At 41.7% G+C, this 7,560-nt stretch overlaps 1 pseudogene; it reads right to left on the bottom strand.

Moving 5' to 3' along the window:
• Window positions 1–6,954: 6,954 nt before the first annotated feature.
• LOC108635370 lies at window positions 6,955–7,560 on the bottom strand (annotated as a pseudogene).

The raw sequence follows: 7,560 nt of genomic DNA, 5'->3' as shown, positions 1-7,560 counted from the left end.
AATGTAGGCAAGTTCATGATTTTTCTAAACTTGATATAAATGAGATACTATATATATTGGCCACTTGTTCTTTATATTAGGATTGTGACACTGATCCATGTAATAATCTGAAGTTCATTTAATCTCCTTACTGTATCATCTTCCACTGAATGCATATGACACCTTTCATTTGTTTACTACTGATATATGTGTGGATTGTTTGCAGTCTGGGGCTAATAAAATCATGCTGCTTTAAAAGTTTAGAACAGGTTCTTTGGTACACGTATATAAACATTTCTATTGGATAAATATCTATAAGTCGAATTGCTTGGTGAAAGTATTTATACTGATCTCTGTAGAGGTCTTCCCCATTTTTATTTCTAGAGTTTCATAACTTATGCTATTTTAGGGTACAACTTAAAATGCTAATTTTCAGTGTTTCTAATGTGTGTGCATATGTGTGTTTTCTACATATGTGATATGTGTGTGCATATATGCGTTTTCATATGTATGTGTATGTACGTTTTGATATGTAAGGTATGTGTGTCTCACTCTTTGTGACCCCATAGACTGTAGCCCACCAGGGTCTTCTATCCATGGAATTCTCCAAGCACAAACACTGGGGTGGATTGCCAAATTCTTCTCCAGGAGACCTTCCTGACCCAGGGACTGATGCTGGGTCTTCTGCATTGCAGGCAGATTCTTTACCATCTGGGCTACTGGGAAAGTCCTGTTTCTGACATATAAAATAGCAATTAGTTCATATATTATAACCAAACTTCCTCATTACTTCTAATAGTTTATCAATAGATGGGTTTTCTTTTTAATTTTGCATGCATAGTCATTGTCAACTACAGCTGATGGCTTGACCCTTCTAAAGTCTAGCTTATAAGACACAAGTAGGACTAGAAGCAATTTATACAAAAGAACTTATAGAGAAATTGTGGTATCAAGACTAGCAGAATTTCCTCTTGCCTGGAAAGGATTTGAAAAAATGAACATGTGCTTTTGAAATGGGTTGGAGTGGTCAGCCATGGGATTTCAGTCGGCAGAGGCACACAGTCAAGGGTGGCAGTGCAACCAAGACTGCACAGGGAGCGGGCGCTGCACCTGGGTCTTCCCGCCCTTATCAAAGACTATAATCGACCTGAGTGCATTAGATGCCACTCAGCACTCTGTTAGTCCATATACTTCTGATTGCTCACAAAATGACCTTCTGATTATTGTTGTAATACTTTACTTGTAGGTATTCATGCACAGAGAAATAAATGATCAAATGAACTATGAAAACTATAGTTCCTGCAATTATAATTGTGATCAATAAATGTGCATATTAATAATGGGATAGATAAATTGTTATGCCTCAGGAGAGGGGTTCAACCTTTGTATGTAAATAAGAACAGATTTCTGAGTCTACAAGAATAATTTTGGACCCTCTGTATTTGTCAAAATAACAGCAATCGACTTGAAAACACTTGGGGAGAGAGCTACATTTTGCCCAGGTGAACGAATGTCATAATTTCATGGCACCATGTAATATTTTAATGTTATGCCTTTGAGTGCTTGTGGATTTCAGAGAAGGACGGCAATGCCAGCAATCAATGTCAGTTACAGCGTTTGAGCAAGACAGGGAATGTAGGGACTTCGCAGAGACTCAGTAATGGAAGAAACCCTTATAGTCTCCTGCTAGAATTAACTCACAGAAGCTGCAAATCAGACACAATACCCCTACTGCCAACTGGTTGTTTAGTTGAGATATCTTGTCTCCATAGTAGCCCATTCCTTTTTCAGACATCTCCTCTCAACAGTGATTATGTTAACATCTATCCCCAGTCCCCTCCCAGCCTGGTCTCCTGAATCTTTTGCTCAAGGGGATCACTTGTTAGACAGCCAGAATGGCATTACTGAGCAGTTACTGGGCAGTACTCTCCCCGGTAGAAGATATGCACACTGAAAAATCACATTTGTTCACACTAACCCCTGGCATGTACTTTCCCACCTCCCAGGGTGCATTTTGGACAATGCCCAGCATTTCCCTACTGACTGCAGATATTCATTTTTCCCTGAGGCCCCAGTCACTAACCTTTCCAACTAGATCTATAGTGTTAAGATTAAGTCTAAATATTTTCTCTAAATATTCTAAATGTACTGGATTATGGTTTAGTGGAATGAAATACCATTGAAATGCATGAACATATGTTATTATTCTTATGAGTGTGTCTGTGCCTTTTTAAGATGTTTCCAATTTACATTATTCACTTTCTGTACTGGACTTCCCGGTGGCACTAGTGATAAAGAACCTGCCTGCCTGCCAATGCAGGAGACATAAGAGATCGCTGGGGAGGGAAAAATTGAAAAAGGCATAAAAACCCGCTCCAGTATTCCTGCCTGGAGAATCCCATGAACAGAGGCACCCGCCAGCCTACAGTCCATGGATCACAGAGTCAGACACGACTGAAGAGACTTAGCATGCGTGCACGCACTTTCTTTACTAAACTCACTCTTAGATTGTGCTTCTGATTTTATCTTCAACCATAAAATCTCTATAAAGGAAGGAAAGACCACAGCTCTTAGTCTTCTTGCCTGGAGAATTCCATGGACAGAGTAACCTGACAGGCTACAGTCCGTGGGGTTGCAAAGAGTCGGACACAACTGAGCAACTATCACTCACTTAGTTACGGGAAGAGTATGGAATCATATGGAAGAGTACTCAAATTCTTGTTCAGCCACTCACTAGTCTTATTGGGAGAATGTAAGGAACATACTTTTCATATACATTATGTTATCATTTTTTATTTTTAACTTATTTCTATTTAATTATAGTTGATTTACAATGTTGTGTTAATTTTCCACTACTTTCTTTCATATTATGTCCACTTGTGTATTTTATCATTATTATTATTATCTTACTTTACAATATTGTATTGGTTCTGCCACACATCAACATGAATCCGCCATGGGCATATGCGTGTTCCCCATCCTGAACCACTTATGTATTAATCTACAAGTGTTTTCTTTCTCTTCCCCCTGCTTTTACGGGTCAACCGGTCTATAAGCAGATGGCTTTGAAAAAACACAATTGTTATATTATCAAGAATATCACATAAAAACAAATCTATTCATCACTAGAGAACTGGTTTTTCCCTTACTTGTTTCATGATAATCTAAGGTTTTGTCTCTTGTTTAACACTGTATGCCTGCATGGGTGCATGCTAAGTTGCTTCAGTCATGTCCAACTCTTTGCAAACTTATGGACTAAATAGGCCAACAGGTTCCTGTGTAAATAGGATTCTCCAGGCAAGAATACTGGAGAGGGTTGTCATGCCCTCCTCCAGGGGATCTTCCCAATTCAGGGATGAAACCCTTGTCTCTTAAGTCTCCTGCATGGCAGGCGGATTCTTTACCGTTAGCACCCCTGGGAAGCACCTATATGCCTCACTATTTTTTTTTTTTGCTGTAACTACTGAATTCATTTTTTTAAATATAAATTTATTTATTTTAATTGGAGGCTAATTATAATATTGTACTGGTTTTGCCTGACTTAACACAAATTAGAAATAAACTTCCAAGTTTTCAAGAGATGGGAATACCAGACCACCATATCTGTCTCCTGAGCAACCTGTATGCAGGTCAAGAGACAACAATTAGAATCGAACATGGAATAACAGACTGGTTCAAAATTGGTAAAGGAGTACCTCAAGGCTATATATTGTCACCACGTTTATTTAACTTATATGCAGAGTACATCATGCGAAATGCCAGGCTGGATGAAGCACAAGCTGGAATCAAGATTGCCAGGAGACATATCAATAACCTCAGATATGTAGATGACACCACCCTTACGGCAGAAAGCGTAGAGGAACTAAAGAGTTTCTTGTTGAATGTGAAAGAGGAGAGTGAAAATAAGGCTTAAAACTCAGCATTCAAAAAACTAAGATTATTGCATCCAGTCCCACCTCTAATGGCATACAGATGGGGAAACAATGAAAACGGTGACCAATTTTATTTTCTTGGGCTCCAAAATAACTGCAAATGGTGACTGCAACCATAAAATTAAAGAGGCTTGCTCCTTGGAAGAAAAGCTATGACCTACCTAGATAGCATATAAAGAAGCAGAGACATTACTTTGCTGACAAAGTTCCCTATAGTCAAAGCTATGGTTTTTCCCATAGTCATGTTTCGATATGAGAGTTGGACCTTAAAGAAAGCTGAGTGCCAAAGAATTGATGCTTTTGAACTGTGGTGTTGAGAATCCCTCGGACTGCAAAGAGATAAAGCCAGTCAATCCTAAAGGAAATTAAGCCTGAATTTTCATTGGATGAACTGATGCTGAAGCTGAAGCTCCAATATTTTTGCTACCTGATGCAAAGACCTGACTCATTGGAAAATACCATGATGCTGGGAAGATAGAAGGCAGGAGGGGAGGGGATGACAGAGGATGAGATGGTGGATGGCATCACCGGCTCAATGGACATGAGCTTCAGGAAGCTCCAGGATATGGTGAAGGACAGGGAAGCCTCATGTGCTGCAGTCCATGGGTTGCCAAGAATTGGATACAGCAGAGAGACTGAAGAGCAACAAAGTCAAGCTATTGGAAGGTATGAGAACTTGTACCACATCCAAGGAGAACAGTAGAGTTTTGTTCTGCCCTCAATGACTAAAGAATACACAGGTAATAACTGCATTGATTCTTGCAAAATCTAATTGATCATAATATATAAACATACAGTGCCTTAAGTTTCACCAGTCCATAGCCCCACAGAAGTTTTTATACCAGGTGGAGAATTTTGAGTACTACAGATAACACTTTTGCTCTTCAAAGGCAGTGGAAAGAGAAAACAGTTACAGTGAACAATCAACAGTACACATGGGCACGACATATTTATTTTGCGGAAAAGTGGCCTCACAGTGATGTTCGTTGGCTGTTTACAAGTGGTGAAAGCCCTGACTGGATTGAGCTTGGGAGAAGCAAGGCAGGAACATAAGGAGACTTGGAGAATAATTATTTATATAGAGATGGGTTGAGGACAGAAAGTATTTCCCACTTGTGTCCCACATCAATGATCTTCAGAGTGTTCATGATAGAGAAGGCACTAGACAACTACAAATGTGGAACAGCTCATCCCATCTCTGTCTTCGGGGTGCATCAATATTTGCACAAGGGAGCATGAACAAAGCTTCCACTGGCAGTGATAGAGGATTGTGTGAACCCAGTAGTATAGGCTCCCTCTCACCATGGCTGCCCCTGCTCTGCGTGCTGCCAGTCAGAAGCAGAGAATGTTGCTGAGCACCGATGCGCTAGCGTCATAACTCATTCACCACGCCACACAAAGGCAAGTTATCCTCTCAGACTAGTAGGAAAAGAGACAGGTTCTCCTTTCTAGGACTGCATGTTCTAAACATGGATTTCTCATCCCTATCAGCTGTACTGTTGGCTAGAGTAGTATTGGCATAGGATTCTGAATAGCATCAGTTTGGACCAAGAGACCTACTTTTTGAAGAACAAGACCAACAACTGGCACACGAACATGACAGCTACCTGTTCTATGATACATCACATGACAGAGATGACTGGCCCCATGGACAATTGGAGTGGTCTTGCAAATGTGGAGCAAAGAACCAACTTAGAGGTGACAACACATGGTTTTGATATCGTGTCTTCTGGATGTAGTGTATATCTTGACCCAAAGACCATTACCTGATTCCTCTTAGGTAGGACCAAATATATCCACAGAGGTAGTACACATGGTTTCTGAAAGTGATGTAGGAGTGAATCCTCTCAACTGAACTCAAGGTAACATTCTTGGGAATCTGTGCTTCCCATCCAGGATTGAAGGCTTTAACACTGTGAAAGTCACATCTCTTTGAAGGAATATCAGTTCAGTTCAGTTCAGTCACTCAGTCATGTTCATCATCTGATCAGTTTGCATTCCTCATGTAGGTAGACCAGTGGGAAGCTCTTTGAACTCCATCAAGCTGATTCACAAGTTTTTTTAAGAGAGATTTGTAACAAATTCTGGTGGAGCATACTAGTTGTCAGCAAAGTCTAAGGAGTTATTTTTTGTCCTCAGTAGCAAGTCAGTTAACATAAGGTGTTGTGTGGGGACAGGGGTTCTTCTACAGTTACTAATTGCTGAGGGATGGTTATCAAGAAGAGGTAGAGAGTAGGGAGAAATAGTCTGACGTAATTTCCTTGGCATGCTTAGGGTGTGTCCATGCCCAGCAACCGTACATAAACAAAGACAACAACTACAGCTTAGTCACTGAGGTGCAAGCATCGGTTTCCTTGGGATGTAAAGGTAAACACCTTTGAGCAGGAACAGAAGACTCTATCCTTGAAGAGTGTGTTCATTGTTAGCTAAAGCATACTACACAATTTACTTAATGAGCTAATAATTGATTCTGAGAGCTAACATGATACTCATAATGGATAATGCATATAGTATGTAGCATGTACTTAAATCTCTATATCAGGAATGCCATGTAAAAATCAAACACAATGTAGGAAGATTATGGCAAAGAATTTATTGAGAAACACACAGGCAAGACTACTACTGCCTCTAGGAAGACAATTCAAAGGTACCATAAAAGGAAAACGCAGGTCACAAGAGCCATGGGAATATTGATAGAGAAACGTATGATTATGTTAATTATGATAAGCTGCAGAAACCTAATGAAACATTATGAGGACTTGTTTTCCTAAGCTACTTAGAAGTACAACATGGTCAGTCCTATTTTCAGAACCAAAACCGAGACATAATTCCTTATCAAAGATGCCTGGCACATGATCCTCTTACACCAGAGAAAGACAACTGGGGGAAACCCTCTGCACTCTATCAAGCTGATTTATAAGCTTTTAAAGAGGCAGATGGGTTAACAAATTCTGGTAGAGCATACCAGTTGTCAGCAAAGTCTCAGAAATCATTTTTGTCCCCAAGTAGCAACTCAGTTGCTATAAAGTGTTGCTAGGAGACAGGGGTTCTTTGGTGAGGTGATCAGCAACAGGAAGGCCGACAGCAGGTAGACACACAGCTGGGGCGGCAGCAGGTGGTCTGACAGCACACAGGGCGGCTGCAAGGCTGGCAGCAGCTGGACCCACATTCCTGGGCTTGGCACCCAGGCAGGCAGCAGCACGTGGGGTGGTAGCAGATTCTGTGGCAGTACACAGGGGCACAGTACACCGACTGGCAGCAAGGCTGGCCGCAGCTGGACCCACTGAAGGTTTGTCCGCAGCTGCTGGACCCACAGCAGGTGGCTGACAGCAGGTGGTCACACAAGTAGGCTTGTGGCATGTGTTCTACAGCAGGTGGTTTCACTAGTTTGATAGCAAGTTGGAGGGCAAGAGGGCTGGCAGCAGATGGACTCACAGCAGGTGGGCTGACAGCAGGGTTTGCTGCAACAGGTGGGCACAGCAGCTGATCACACAGGTAGGTTTGCAGCAGGTGGTCCTGCAGCAGGTGGTTTGACAGCAAGTGGGGGGGCAGCAGGGCTTGCAGCAGCTGGACTCACAGCAGGTGGTCCTGCAGCAGTGGGCTGACAGCGCGGGGAGCAGCACGAGGGGGTCATTGTGTCAGTGGTGGA

The sequence above is a fragment of the Capra hircus genome, unplaced genomic scaffold (genome assembly GCF_001704415.2).
Source record: "Capra hircus breed San Clemente unplaced genomic scaffold, ASM170441v1, whole genome shotgun sequence".
Taxonomy (NCBI): domain Eukaryota; kingdom Metazoa; phylum Chordata; class Mammalia; order Artiodactyla; family Bovidae; genus Capra; species Capra hircus.
The sequence above is the reverse complement of the archived record's forward strand: the minus strand, read 5'-3'. Positions and strand labels throughout refer to the sequence as shown.